Here is a 16,587-nt window from a genome sequence, read left to right as displayed (position 1 = left end):
TCGGCTGACTTCGTGTCTCACCTACTTGAGTTTCATTTTCTTTACATTCATAGCCACGCGGTCAGCTCCAGCCTGTTAAATCATAATAATCACCATTTTTTAAATGTTTTCGCATTAAAAATCTATGTCTCACTGCCACAAGTCAGACTTGGTAATACACAGTGACTGTACACAGAATGAGCCATATTAAAGGTAACAACCCTTTTATTTCGTGAACGATACCAGATATCGAAACGAGGTTTTCGGCAAATGATATTATGCTAACGGTCACATACGTGTGTTATGTGACAGAGGTTTAAGTCTTGTATCGATCGAGATGTTACAGCAAATATGATATTTTGAGTATAATGATATATTTTCAAATGCATCCGAGAGCTCTTGAAAATACGAGTGCCGTCATATAATGCTTGTTAATTTTAAGATTAAAACTCTTTTCAAAAGAATCAGAGAAATACTCTAAAACTGAAAGGCAAATCGGCCGAAATCTCTAAGCGGGTCAAAGGCTTCCGTCCATTCACTCGTTGACCTCTCTGCTGAAGAAGTTGAAGACACCAAAACGAAAGTCGAAATTCGAATTTCGCATTTAATAAATCGTTCACGCAGGTGAATCGTACAAAAATACCATCGTTTGACCATCGAACAGACTCCCGTATTGACGACAGAGTAATAAGCATGTTGCCAGGTCCAGATGGAATCTTAAGTCGGTTTTGTAAAACCTAGCCGTTGGTGGGGAGGCTTGCGTGCTTCAGCGATACAGATAGCCGTACCGTAGGTGCAACCACAACGGAGGGGTATCTGTTGAGAGGCCAGACAAACGTGTGGTTCCTGAAGAGGGGTAGCAGGCTTTTCAGTTGTTGCAGGGGCAACAGTCTGGATGATTGACTGGTCTGGCCTTGTAACACTAACCAAAACGGCCTTGCTGTGCTGGTACTGCGAACGGCTGAAAGCAAGGGGAAACTACAGCTGAAATTTTTCTCAAGGGCATGCAGCTTTACTGTATGAAGCAAAACGAGGATAATGGAATGTAGTCGAATCAAATCGGGTGATGCTGCGGGAATTAGGTTAGGAAATGAGACGCTTAAAGTAGTAAATGAGTTTTGCTATTTTGGGAACAAAACAACTAATGATGGTCGAAGTAGAGAGGATATAAAATGTAGACTGGCAATGGCAAGGAAAGCGTTTCTGAAGAAGAGAAATTTGATAACATCGAGTATAGATTTAAGTGTCAGGAAGTCGTTCCTGAAAGTATTTGTATGGAGTTTAGGCATGTACGGAAGTGAAACGTGGACGATAAATAGTTTAGGCAAGAAGAGAATAGAAGCTTTCGAAATGTGGTGCTACAGAAGAATGCTAAAGATTAGATTGGTAGATCACATAACTAACTGGGAGGTACTGAATAGAATTGGAGAGAAGAGAAATTTGTGGCACAACTTGACTAGAAGAAGGGATAAGTTGGTAGGGCATATTCTGAGGCATCAAGGGATCACCAATTTAGTATTGGAGGGCAGCATGGAGGGTGAAAATCGTAGAGGGAGACCAAGAGATGAATACACTAAACAGATTCAGAAGGATGTAAGTTGCAGTAGGTACTGGGAGATGAAGAATCTTGCCCAGGATAGAGTAGCATGGAGAGCTGCATCAAACCAGTCTCAGGACTGAAGACCACAACAACAACAACCCTGCAGTACTGGCCACTTATTTATATCGCCTTTATCGCGAATCTCTCACCCAGTAAAAAGTCACGAGCAGCTGGAAGAAACCGCAGGTGACTACTGTGTGTAAGAAGTATAAAAGAACGGACCAGCAAAATTACAGACCAATATCCCTAAAATCGGTTTCCTACAGATTCCTTCAATATATGCTCAGTTCGAATATCATAAATTTCCTTAAAATCGAGAAGCTTATGCCCACGAATCAGCAGGGTTTTAGAAAGCATCGCTCGTGTTAAGCGCGCCTGCCCTTTTCTCACATGATATATTGCGCATATGGGTGAAAAGCAACAGACAGATTACATATTTCTAGATTTCCGGAAATTATTAGACAAGTTGCCCACTGCATACGATATGTGAATGGCTCGAATACCTCATAAGTAATAGAACACAGTGTGCTGTCCTCGACAGTTAGCGTTCATCAAAGACAAGGGTAGCATCAGGAGTGCCCCAGAAAGTACTATTGTTTTCTATGTACGTAAATGATCTGGTGGACAGGGTGGACTGCAATCTGCGGTTGTTTGCTCATGAAGCTGTCGTGTGCGGGAAAGTATTGATGTCGAGTGACTTTAGGACGATACAAGATGACTTAGACAAAATTTATAGTTTGTGTGATGAATGGCAGCTAGCTTTAAACGTAGAAAAATCTAAGTTAATGCGAATGAGTAGGAAAAGGTAACCCGTAATATTCAGATATAGCATTAGTAGTGTCCTGCTTGACTCATTTACGCTGATTAAATCTCTGGGCGTAATGGCGCAAAGCGACATGAAACGGAATGAGCATGTAAGGGTTGTGGTAGGGAAACGGAGTGGTCGACTTCAGTTTACTGGAAGAATTTTGGAAAAGTGTGTTTTTTCTGTAAAGGAGATCACATGTAGGACGGTAGTGTGACCTATTGTTGAGTACCGCTTAAGTGTTTGGAATCCGTACCAGTTTGAATGAAAGGAAGACGTCAAATAGTTCAAAGCCAGGCTGCTTGGTTTGTTACCGACAGGTTCGAACGGAGCCAAGTGTTGCGGAGATGCTTCACGAACTCAAATGGAAATCTCTGAAGCGTGGGCGACTAGTTTCGAAGACCACTATTGGGAAAATTTGGAGAACCTCGATTTGAAGCTGACTGCATAACGTTTCTACTGTCGTCAACATACATTTCACAAAAGGACCACTTAGATAAGATACGAGAAATTAGGGCCCATACGGAGGCATATAGATAGTCGTTTATTACTCGCTCTATCTGCTAGTGGCACAGAAAAGGGAATGGCTAGCAGTGGTAAGGGTACCCTCCGCCACGCACCGTATGGTGGTTTGCGGAGTATGAAAGTAGATGCAGACTAGGCCGTAAACAAACTCATGCCAGGCTCCGTTGTTGTATCTACTGTTTACTTATCTGCACTGCAAGACTGGCAGGAACTGTGTCGTGCATTGACAGGACACTTCTGCTTCAGCATTTCTTGCCCGCTGATATGTACACTACTGAAGAAAAGTTAGACATGATCCTTTTGTACGGCGAATGCCAAAGAAATTCTGCCGAACGGTACGGCGTAGCTGTATAGGAATGTCTACCCAGATCGGCGCTAACCAACGCGCCAGGAAACTGCACAAATTATTGGGTCACTAGTGCTAACAGGTAGCTTCATTGTCAAACATAAAAGTCGAAAACAGAAACTGACAGAACACATAAAACCGCTATTCTGGCTACAGAAACTGACAGAACACATGAAGACGCTATTCAGGCTACGATGCTTATCAATCTGCATGGTGGAATGATACGCATTGCCAAGGAATGTGGTGTCAGCCAGCAGAGTGTCATTAACATCTTGCATCGAAATACATTCCACCCTCATCATGTGTCACTACATCAGGCACTATGAGGACTCGATATCTAAAGTCGTGTAGAATTTTGTCGGTTTGCTCCGCAGCGCCTGGGAGACGACATGATACACTACTGGCCATTCTACGAGTACATCTACATCCATACTCCGCAAGCCACCTGACGGTGTGTGGCGCAGGGTACCCTGAGTACCTCTATGGGTTCTCCCTTCAATTCCAGTCTCGTATTGTTCGTGGAAAGAAGGATTGCCGGTATGCCTCCGTGCGGGCTCTAATCTCTCTGATTTTATCCTCATGGTCTCTTCGCGAGATATACGTAGGAGGAAGCAATATACTGCTTGACTCTTCGGTGAAGGTATGTTCTCGAAACTTTAACAAAAGCCCATACCGAGTTACTGAGCGTCTCTCCTGCAGAGTCTTCCACTGGAGTTTATCTATCATCTCCGTAACGCTTCCGCGACTACTAAATGATCCTGTAACGAAGCGCGCTGCTCTCCGTTGGATCTTCTCTATCTCTTCTATCAACCCTATCTGGTACGGATCCCACACTGGTGAGCAGTATTCAAGCAGTGGGCGAACAAGCGTACTGTAACCTACTTCCTTTGTTTTCGGATTGCATTTCCTTAGGATTCTTCCAATGAATCTCAGTCTGGCATCTGCTTTACCGACGATCAACTTTATATGATCATTCCATTTTAAATCACTCCTAATGCGTACTCCCAGATAATTTATGGAATTAACTGCTTCCAGTTGCTGACCTGCTATTTTGTAGCTAAATGATAAGGGATCTATCTGTCTATGTATTCGCAGCACATTACACTTGTCTACATTGAGATTCAATTGCCATTCCCTGCACCATGCGTCAATTCGCTGCAGATCCTACTGCATTTCAGTACAATTTTCCATTGTTACAATCTCTCGATACACCACAGCATCATCTGCAAAAAGCCTCAGTGAACTTCCGATTTCATCCACAAGGTAATTTATGTATATTGTGAATAGCAACGGTCCTACGACACTCCCCTGCGGCACACCTGAAATCACTCTTACTTCGGAAGACTTCTCTCCATTGAGAATGACATGCTGCGTTCTGTTATCTAGGAACTCTTCAATCCAATCACACAATTGGTCTGATAGTCCATATGCTCTTACTTTGTTCATTAAACGACTGTGGGGAACTGTATCAAACGCCTTGCGGAAGTCAAGAAACACGGCATCTACCTGTGAACCCGTGTCTATGGCCCTCTGAGTCTCGTGGACGAATAGCGCGAACTGGGTTTCACACGACCGTCTTTTTCGAAACCCATGCTGATTCCTACAGAGTAGATTTCTAGTCTCCAGAAAAGTCATTATACTCGAACATAATACGTGTTCCAAAATTCTACAACTGATCGACGTTAGAGATATAGGTCTATAGTTCTGCACATCTGTTCGCCGTCCCTTCTTGAAAACGGGGATGACCTGTGCCCTTTTCCAATCCTTTGGAACGCTACGCTCTTCTAGAGACCTACGGTACACCGCTGCAAGAAGGGGGCAAGTTCCTTCGCGTACTCTATGTAAAATCGAACTGGTATCCCATCAGGTCCAGCGGCCTTTCCTCTTTTGAGCGATTTTAATTGTTTCTCCATCCCTCTGTCGTATATTTCGATATCTACCATTTTGTCATCTGTGCGACAATCTAGAGAAGGAACTACAGTGCAGTCTTCCTCTGTGAAACAGCTTTGGAAAAAGACATTTAGTATTTCGGCTTTTAATCTGTCATCCTCTGTTTCAGTACCATTTTGGTCACAGAGTGTCTGGACATTTTGTTTTGATCCACCTACCGCTTTGACATAAGACCAAAATTTTTTAGGATTTTCTGCCAAGTCAGTACATAGAACTTAACTTTCGAATTCATTGAACGCCTCTCGCATAGCCCCCCTCACACTACATTTCGCTTCGCGTAATTTTTGTTTGTCTGCAAGGCTTTGGCTATGTTTATGTTTGCTGTAAAGTTCCCTTTGCTTCCGCAGCAGTGTTCTAACTTGGTTGTTGTACCACGGTGGCTCTTTTCCATCTCTTACGATCTTGCTTGGCACATACTCATCTAACGCATATTGTACGATGGTTTTGAACTTTGTCCACTGATCCTCAGCACTATCTGTACTTGAGACAAAACTTTTGTGTTGAGCCGTCAGGTACTCTGTAATCTGCTTTTTGTCACTTTTGCTAAACAGAAAAATCTTCCTACCTTTTTTAATATTTCTATTTGCGGCTGAAATCATCGATGCAGTAACCGCTTTATGATCGCTGATTCCCTGTTCTGCGTTAACTGTTTCAAATAGTTCGGGGCTGCTTGTCACCAGAAGGTCTAATATGTTATCGCCAAGAGTCAGTTCTCTGTTTAACTGCTCAAGGTAGTTTTCAGATAAAGCACTTAAAAAAATTTCACTGGATTCTTTGTCCCTGCCACCCGTTATGAACGTTTGAGTCTCCCAGTCTATATCCGGCAAATTAAAATCTCCACCCAGAACTATAACATGGTGGGGAAATCTACTCGAAATATTTTCCAAATTATCCTTCAGGTGTTCAGCCACAACAGCTGCTGAGCCAAGGGGCCTATAGAGACATCCAATTACCATGTCTGAGCCTGCTTTAACAGTGACCTTCACCCAAATTATTTCACATTTTGGATCTCCGTCAATTTCCTTCGATACTATTGCACTTCTTATCGCTATAAACACGCCTCCCCCTTCACTGTCCAGTCTGTCTCTGCGGTATACATTCCAATATGAGTTTAGGATTTCATTACTGTTTACGTCTGGTTTCAGCCAACTTTCTGTCCCTAGTACTATATGGGCGTTGTGACCGTTTATTAATGAGAGCAGTTCTGGGACCTTTCTATAGACGCTCCTGCAGTTTGCTATTAGCTCATTAATATTGTTATTCCCTGTTGCATTTTGCCTACTCCTACCTTGCCGCGTCTCAGGAGGCGTCTTGTCGGGCCTAGGGAGGGAATTCTCTAACCTAAAAAACCCCCATGTGCGCTCCACACGTACTCCGCTACCCTTGTAGCCGCTTCCCGCGTGTAGTACACACCTGAACTATTCAGGGGGACCCTACATTTCTCCACCCGATAGCGGAGGTCGAGAAATTTGCACCCCAGATCTCCGCAGAATCGTCTGAGCCTCTGGTTTAAGCCTTCCACTCGGCTCCAAACCAGAGGACCGCGATCGGTTCTGGGAACAATACTACAAATAGTTAGCTCTGATTCCACCCCGCGAGCGAGGCTTTCCGCCTTCACCAATTCCGCCAACCACCTGTACGAACTGAGGATGACCTCTAAACCCAGACAACAGGAGTCATTGGTGCCGATATGAGCAACAATTAGCAGTCGGGTGCACCCAGTGATCTCTATCGCCGCCGGCAGGGCCTCCTCCACATCTCGGATGAGACCCCCTGGCAAGCAGACAGAGTGAACACTGGCCTTCTTCCCCGACCTTTCCGCTATTTCCCTAAGGGGCTCCATCACCCGCCTAACGTTGGAGCTCCCAATAACTAGTAAACCCCTCCCCCCGTGTGCCTGCTCGGACCTTCCTGAAGGAGCGGCCGCATGTCCACTCACAGGCAGAGCGGGCGATGCCACACGGCCTACCTCCACATTTACCCTCCGCCTCGTGCGCCGCGAACGCCGCTGAACCCGCCACTCCCCTTAGGGAGAGGGTGGCCCAACCGCGCCCGGTACCCGCGAAGATGTCTCGACAGCAGGGACAGTGGGTGAAGCATGTAACACAATTGCTACACCAAGAAGAAATGCAGATGATAAAAGGATATTCATTGGACAAATATATTATACTAGAACTGACATGTGATTACATTTTCACGGAATTTGGGTACATAGATCCTGAGAAATCAGTACCCACAGCAACCACCTCTAGCCGTAATAACGGCCTTGATACGCCTAGGCATTGAGTCGAACAGAGCTTGCATGGCGTGTACAGGTACAGCTGCCCATGCAGCTTCAACACGAGACCACAGTTCATCAACAGTAGTGACTGGCGTATTGTGACGAGCCAGTTGCTCAGCCACCATTGACCAGACGTTTTCAATTGGTGAGAGATCTGAAGAATGTGCTGGCCAGGGCAGCTGTCGAACATTTTCTGTATCCAGAAAGGCCCGTACAGGACCCGCAACATGCGGTCGTGCAGTATCCTTTTGAAATGTAGGGTTTCGCACGGCTCGAATGAGGGGTAGAGCCACGGGTCGTAACACATCTGAAATGTAACGTCTACTGTTCAAAGTGCCGTCAGTGCGAACAAGAGGTGACCGAGACGTGTAACCAATGGTACCCCATACCATCACAGCGGGAGATACGCCAGTATGACGATGACGAATATACGCTTCCAACGTCCGTTCACCGCGATGTCGCCAAACACGGATTCGACTATCATGATGCTGTAAACAGAACCTGGATTCATCCGAAAAAATGACGTTTTGGCATTCGTGCAACCAGGTTCGTCGTTGAGTACACCATCGCAGGCGCTCGTGTCTGTGATGCTGCGTCAAGGGTAACCGCAGCCATGGTCCTTGAGCTGATAGTCCAAGTTGCTGCAAACGTCGTCCAACTATTCGTGCAGATGGTTGTTGTCCTGCAAACGTCCCCATCTGTTGACCCAGTGATCGAGACGTGGCTGCACGATCCGTTACAGTCATGCGGATAAGATGCCTGTCATCTCGACTGCTAGTGATACGAGGCCGTTGGGATCCAGCACGGCATTCCGTATTACCCTCCTGAAACCCACCGATTCCATATTCTACTAACAGTCATTGGATCTCGACCTACGAGAGCACCAATGTCGCGATACGATAAACTGCAATCGCGATAGGCTACAATCCGGCCTTTATCAAAGTCGGAAACGTGAAGGTAGCATTTCTCCTCCTTAACGAGGCATCACAACAACGTTTCACCAGGCAACACCAGTCAACTGCTGTTTGTGTATGAGAAATCGGTTGAAAACTTTCTTCATGTCAGCACGTTGTAGGCGTCACCACCGGCGCTAACCTTGTGTGAATGCTCTGAAAAGGTAATAATTTGCATATCACAGCATCTTCTTCCTGTCGGTTAAATGTCGCGTCTGTAGCACGTCATCTTCGTGGTGTAGCAATTTTAATGGCCAGTAGTGTATTTTTCCAACGTGTGATCTTTACGATGAAGCTACGTTTACGAACCACGGTAATGTAAATTTACAAACCATGTACTACTGGACAGTTAAAAGTCCACGCTTGCTCCGCCAATACAACACCAACGACCATGGAAACTAAACGTATGGTACGGCATCATATGAAATTTCATTGTGCGATTTTACTTCATCGTAGGGGTGTTGAATGGAAATAAATATGCACAATTTCTTATGAACATTGTGCCCGTTCGTCTAGAAGAGGTACCACTGGACAAGCGACCGTGTATATGGTACAAACACGACGGCTGCCCAGCTCAAATTTCCCATTCTGCAACGCAAATACCGAATGAAAAGTTTCCTGACCGTTTGATAGGACGAAATGCTGCAGTAAAGTGAACGGCCAGGTCCCTTGGTTTGATTCCTCTTGATTTATTTCTAAGAGGAGCACTGAAAGATGCGGTTTGCCATGAAGCCCCAAATGAGCCAGAAGATAAGTGCCGTGGCATCATCACGGAATGCAACTGCATATCATCCAATTTATGTTCATTTGTTCGTCTATCTCTATCTCTCGAACGGCAAATTGCAGATGTATCTTGCAGTCGATTGGAGAACATGCTTAAGTAATGTGTAAAACTACGTTTTGTTAAAAAAAAAGTACACTGCGCAAAAATGTGAAAGAAACTTCCTTGAAGCCCCGCACTGTCCCTCATTCAGACACAGAAGTTTCAAATTTGACTCAAAGGTGCCTACAGAGGTCTTCGCGCAAACGCATGGCGCGCTGCGACGTCACCCTTGGGCTCGGCGACGCTTGAAACACCAGTGTGACGACACGTGGAAGAAAGGCCAGAGCTCAGAAATTCATATGTGTAACGTGGGTTAATGAAGTTACACTGGCACCAAATTTTGCCATATTTCTGCCCAACGCCACCGTGACTATGTCACATCACAGAAAAGCCATAATACCCCCCACAACCGCATCTTACTGCTTCAAATGGCTGAGCACTGTGGGACTTAATATCTGAGGTCATCAGTCCCTTAGAACTTTGAACTACTTAAACCTAACTAACCTAAGGACATCACACACATCCATGCCCGAGGCAGGATCCGAACCTGCGACGTAGCGGTCGCGCGGTTCCAGACTGAAGCGCCTAGAACCGCTCGGCCACACCGGCGGGCCCCACTTATTTCGACGCCTCTGCTATGGAGGTCAGAACCGTGACGCCTAGAGTTGAAATCACTTAGTTTTCTTACGGGTGACCGGGGAAAACATTTCAGATACGCCGGCGCTCTTAATCGATACGAAAAGGCAGCAGGAGTTGCCATAAAGGAGGACAATGAAACAATAACTTCTCTTGAGGCGTTCATTTACACACATTTTTCTGTCGAAAACGATAGTGTGAAACAGAAAGACTTTTGGCACTGCTCACATCCGCCGGACGAATCAGCCCTTCTCTAAGCATATCGTGAGGCTGCAGCCACATCGAACTCGACGTGACACCTTTGGAGTCCAACATGACCACAATTTCTGCTCTAGTATACAGGGTGGAACCATTAGTAACAGTTCAAAACCATTCGTCGAAATCTGAACGTGACCCAAAGCAGCAAAGTATGTTTATCCTTTTCTAGCTCTCCCGTTTCGCATCGCAGGGTTGCGGCACTGATATGTGTGCGGGTACAAAAAACGGCAAAATGTTCCTCTAAGAACTCTAGTTCGGAAACACCTCCAGTGCCACCTGTGCACCTCTGGTGAGCACTTTAAAAAGTACCTGTAAAAAAAACAGTTCTTGAAAAATTGCTAGGCGCTTGCATTCAGGTAACCTCTTCGACATCCTTCAGCTGAGTGGCTCTAAGCTACTGCTCTAGCACCTGCTTGCAGGTATGCGGCATCTGAGAGGTCTCGAAGGGATGCCTAATTGCAGGCGCTTAGGAATCAATCAAGGGTAGTGTATGTACAGGTACATTTTTAAAGTGCTCAACAGAGGTGCACGAGTGGTACAGAGGGTGTTGCAGAACTAGAGTCTTAGAGGGATCCTTTGAGGTTTTATTCATGTATGTGTCAATGCTGCCCCCTCTTCCTCCTCCGTGTTAACGTTACACAGGGGCGTGAGAACAGCAGACCTGGAAACGTATGAACACTCTTGGTACTTTGAATCATGTTCCAATTTTGTCGAATGATTTTGAATGGTCTCTAGTGGTTCCACCCTGTATGACAAAGCAATAATTTCTCTCCCACTACACTACAAAGGGATCAGATCACATTCAGTGGGGTTGCCACCCCACAATGTCCAGAAGAGAGTTGAGCTGCCTGAGACGTTTCAGCACAGTAGAAGTTTGTCAAGAACGTCATTTTGCTGCAAGTTGTTGTTGTGATCTTCACTCTGAAAACTGGTTTGATGCAGTTCTCCATGCTACTCTATCCAGTGCAAGCCTCTTCATCCCCAGACAACTACTGCAATCTACTTCCTTCTGAATCTGATTGCTGTATTCATCCCTGGGTTTCCCTCTACGATTTTAAACCGTTCACCCCCTCCACACTTCAATCCAATGGGTGATTCCCTGTCTCAGAATGTGTATTATTAACCTATCCCTTTTTCCAGTGTGGTTGTACCACAGATTAGTTACATGCTCTCCCCATCCAATCTTCATCATTCTTCTTTAGCACCCCATTTTAAAAGCGTCTATTTTTTCTTGTATAAACTGTTTATCGTCCATGCGTGGCTGCACTCGATACAAATACTTTCAGAAAAGACTTCCCAACACTGAAATCTATATTCGATGTTCACAAATTTCGGTTCCTGGGAAACTCTTTTCTTGCCATTGACAATCTACATTTTAAATGTACGCTTCAGCCACAATCAGTTTTTTTGCTGAACAAATAGAAAAAATTATCAGCTACTTTGAGTGCCTCGTTTCTTAATCTAATTCTCTCAGTATCACTTGATTTAATTTGATTACGTTCCATTATCCTCTTTTACTTTTTTTTATATTCATCTTATATCTTTCTTAAAAGACACTGTCCATTCCGTTCAACTGCGCTTCAGAGACCTCTGCTGTCTCTGACAGAATTACATTGTCATCGGCAAACCTCAAATTTTTTATTTCTACTCTCTGAACCTTAATTCCTACTCCAACTTTTCCTTTATATCCTTTACTGAACGCTGAACGTACAGATTGACGAACATCGGGGATAAACTACAGCCATGTCCCAGTCCCTTCACAGCCACTGCTTCCGTTTCATTACCCTCGTTTCTTATAACTGCCGTCTGATTTCTGTTCAAATGTGTGTGAAATATTATGGGATTTAACTGCTAAGGTCATCAGTCCCTAAGCTTACACACTACTTAACCTAAATTATCCTAAGGACAAACACACACACACCCATGCCCGACGGAGAACTCGAACCTCCGCCGGGACCAGGCGCACACAGACATCACCGTACGAGTTTTCTTGTCTGTTCCGACTCTCTTAGTGCACTGCAAGCACTTCACCAAATGTATCCTGTAGACCCGCTGATCAGCTCGTCCATGACACCTTAACAGCAGCTCCAACGCCGTGCCAAGAAGGTGATCTTTTGCTGGGAACCTGGCCACGTTGGGATACAGGGTAACTACATGGCTGACAAAGCTGCCAAGGAAGCATGCTGGGATGGTGCTGTCCATCAGTGTCCCATTCCGCTGCACGCCATTATCTCGTTTTCTGACAGATGCATCATGCGTCAGTGGGAGACTGAATGGTTGCAGGTGTCAGGCAACAAACTTCGGTCGCTCAAATCGACCACAAAGACTTGGCGGACTTCGTGTCAGCCTCGCCGCTGGAAGGAGGTTTTGCTTACAAGACTGCGCATCGGGCTAGCCCTTTCACACAAAGTCCTGTATACTGACATTAGGGCAGCCCTCGGTCTCACTGGAGATCTGCCCACCATCGTCGCAGATACCGATACCAGTGTTAACAGAGTGGTGAAATTTTGTGAACTGTCAGGCCTCATTCCTAAACTGGTGGGGAAGGGCTGCAGACATTAGTACGTTATAAACTGCTCCCCATGTGGGGACTGCCTTCGTCCCCACCCATGAGATTTCATGTTGAATTTTCCTCAGGGCGCTGATGACTATGATGTTCAAGCGCCCCCTCAACCCAAATCTTCATCATCGTACATCTGACTACATCATGGGAGGATCGTGGAGTGTACACCAAGCACATCTTAAAAAACACTTTCACATCTGCGTGTGTCATCCTGCAGCAAGAAATGGACTCCGTGGGACATTGTATGTCATCCTGTAATATTGGTCAGAGAGTAACAACAGCCGGATCAGGGAATTAACTGTTCTATGCGTAAGCAACCGTTAACCCTACAAGAGAAATGACTGCGTCTCTTGAAGTGGACCGTGAACCCTACAAGAGAAATGACTGCGTCTAGTGAAGTGGACTGCTGCTGAATGATATAGTGTTGTGTTCAGCGATGAATCGGGGTTCTCCAAAACCACGGGTAATCATCGTGGATGAGTGTGGCGGCTGCCTGAGGAGAGGTCCCATTATTCCAAGTTTTTGGAGAGGTGTAATGGTTAAAATGTTTTAAACTGCCAAGTTATTTGTAAATGTGACTTGACATTGTACTCAGTGAAATAAAATTACATTCCCTCTCGAATCGTGAAGTTTCATTTCGCTTCCTGCTCTCCTTCTGATTGCTTCACGGTTCTGTCAGGTAGTGTAAACTGACCACAGCTTCCCAAACCGAAAGTTTTAACTTAAGTAAACACTGGCCATGAAAGCCCACAATGTGTGATAAACAGAAGAAAAATTCTTCAGCAAGGTTCTAGATGTAGCAGGTTTGCAAAATTATCATTTGTTTGGTTGAAGGAAAGAACCAGTGCTTTGTGCCTTAAATACATGATATTCCATTTTCATGAAGGACACCTTTAAAGTAAGCAAAAATAATAACTCTGCTTAAGATATTTTGAAATGGTGTAAGTAAACATAACTAAGAAAGAAAATCTTCTTTTGTCCACATTAGGTACCTGCAGGGTTGCAGAAGGCGTGGTTAGAGATACGACTTTTGATTACGGCTGTGTGTCCAACATTACCTCAGTAGTGAATGGGATACCGTCTTACTGAGCCAGGTGTGACATGGTCTCTCATACGGCAAGCACCATACACGATAGAACAGTCTACTCAGTACATATTAAGAGTTGAAGGATTCCAGTGGTAACGTTGTGGAACAAGTCAGCTCCACAATTCTTTTCTGGAAAAAATAATCACGAGTAATGAGACTAGGCATTATTAACACGAAACTTCGTAAAACAACAAAGTGGAGAAATTCACGCTCTGACGACTTAACCGACTTCGAGTCATTGTCACCAACAAGTTGAACAACATCCCAAAAAAGGACTTTCTGACAATTGCAGCAGATTAGTTACACGACAAACACGGGCGGAAAATTCGATAATCTGCGTGTGAAATAGACACAGTATGACGTCAACTCATATTAAAAACTTCAGAAGTATTTCAGCTGTGACGCAGTGTACGTATGGACAGCACGTTCCCACGTGTCACACAGACTGAATACGAGCATGAAAAGCCGCAGGGGTGTGTGTGGTCTATAGAGTAAGTCATTTTAAGTTAGATTAAGTAGTGTGTAGGCTTATGGACCGATGACCTCAGCAGTTTGGTCCCATAAGACCTTACCACAAATTCTCAAAATTTCCTGCATGAACGTTCTGTGCGTTGTAGTCATGCGGAGAAGGGAGTGGGGGTGGGGAGCGGGGGCGGGGGAGGGGGAGGAACTATATCGAACACTTGAAGCATTGAAACTTTCTTCTTAAGTTTTCTCTTTTTTTTAAAAAAAATTAATCCGGTCTCGGAACTTTTTGGTCAAATGGGGTGTTTCGGAAGATGGCTTCTACATCATTCTGTCGACCTGGCCGAATTTCCAGGCCGCTTTATTTTCACGGATGAAGCTTACTTCACCTGGGAGGCAGTTTTAAACTGTCGAAATAGCCATTTGGAATTACGAAAGTCCTCCTGCCACACAGTCACGTGGATTTCACCTACAGTTCGGTATCAGTGTGCGGCTGGTACCATTTATGGTCGTCGTTTTGGGCCGTACCGCTTAACAGGTCCCGTATACTTGACACTCCTGCAAGAGTCCCCTCTGCAACTCTAAAGGTCTATAATAGGAAGTGCGAAACAACCTATCGAAGGAGTGAGAGTTGACCCTTAATTGACGCCCTTAGTTATTTCTGCCCAATCACTACGGCTTTCTCACCTTACACCATTATCTGAATAATTCATCGCCACTTCTTGTATTCTTTTTATCACTCTTGTACTGTCTTTCTGTTTAGGTGGAAAGAGCTGTTAATTCCTTTTAAATGTCGACTGGTGGTGAAGAATGTAAAGCTGATGATTTGCCGATGGTCTTCTCTTATTACATCACTAACGTGTAGAGACCGTCCTCCTTTTCTTACTTCGGTAAATTTTTCGTAAACAGAAACTTGTATATGACGGCTCCCTTCATGTCTGAGTGGAGCACGTAGCACAATGCGGATTCAGAAATGAACGAACAGCCTGCGAATGCTGATTGACTATTGCACCAGATTAGTTACACGACAAACGCGCGGAAAATTCGATAATCTGCGTGTGAAATGGACACAATATGACCTGTACTCATATTAAGCGCTTCGAAATATTTCTGCTGTGACGTAGCGTATGTATGCACCGCACGTTCACACGTGTCACACAGACTGAATAACAGCGTTGGCCTTCAAACGTTTGTTGGCGTAATATTGCGATCTGTACCGTGGTCTCAGTTTGACAGTGTACAGGGTAAGAAAGACACGGGCACTATCAGTACTCCATTCATGAACTCCTTACAACTTCAATCAAAATTTCTCCTTTTATAGTAGCCCCCCCCCCCCCTCCATTACCAAACTGACGAGTCATTTATGCCTCACTATATCTGGTATCAACCACTTGGTCCATTAATTTCTTTGCTTCTGAATCTGATTCATTAGGTCCTTGTTAGTTTTACGATCTACTCGTCTAGTTTTAGCATTCTTCCATGGCACGTCACTTTAAAGTTTTCTATTCTCTTCCTGTATGGAGTGCTTGTCGACCACATTTAACTTCCGTAGAAGTCTACACTCCACACAAATACGTTCAGAAAATACTTCCTAACATTTAAATAATTTGTGTACCAAGTTAACAAATTGATGCTTTTCAGAAATTTTTTTCTTGCTATTGCCAGTCCGCATTTTACAGCAACTCTATTTTGGCCATCCTCAGTTATTTTTCTGCTCAAATAGCTAAAATCATCCATTAGTTTCAGTGTATCATTTTCTAATCTAATTTGTCCAGCACTATCTGATTTAATATGACTACATTCCATTACGCTTGTTTTACTTCTGTTTAAATTTATTTCTAACTTTTTCCAAGACACTATGCATTCCGTTTAACGCTCTTTCCAGACCTATGCCGTCTCTAACACAATTACAATGTCACCGGCAAACATTAAAATTTTTATTTCTTCTCACTGAACTTCAATTCCCTTTCCAAAATTCTCCTGGGTTTTCTTCACAGCTTGCTCAGTGTACAACCTGAATAATATGGAGCATAGGCTACAGGTCTGTGTCACTCCCTCCTTAACTTTTTCTTCACCTCTTGTCACTCTTACTACTGAAGTCTGGTTTCTGTACATGTTGTAGATAACTTTTCAATCCCTGTGTTTTATCTGTGCTAACTTGAGAATTTTAAAACAGTTTTCCAGTCAACATTCTCAAAAATTTTCTCTTATTCTACAACTGACGTAAACATAAGTTTGTCTTTCTTCAAAAAAATGGTTCAAATGGCCCTGAGCACTATGGGCTTAACATCTGAGGTCATCAGTCCCCTAGAACTT

The sequence above is a fragment of the Schistocerca serialis genome, chromosome 3 (assembly GCF_023864345.2).
Source record: "Schistocerca serialis cubense isolate TAMUIC-IGC-003099 chromosome 3, iqSchSeri2.2, whole genome shotgun sequence".
NCBI lineage: Eukaryota > Metazoa > Arthropoda > Insecta > Orthoptera > Acrididae > Schistocerca > Schistocerca serialis.
Note: the sequence above shows the minus strand (reverse complement) of the source record.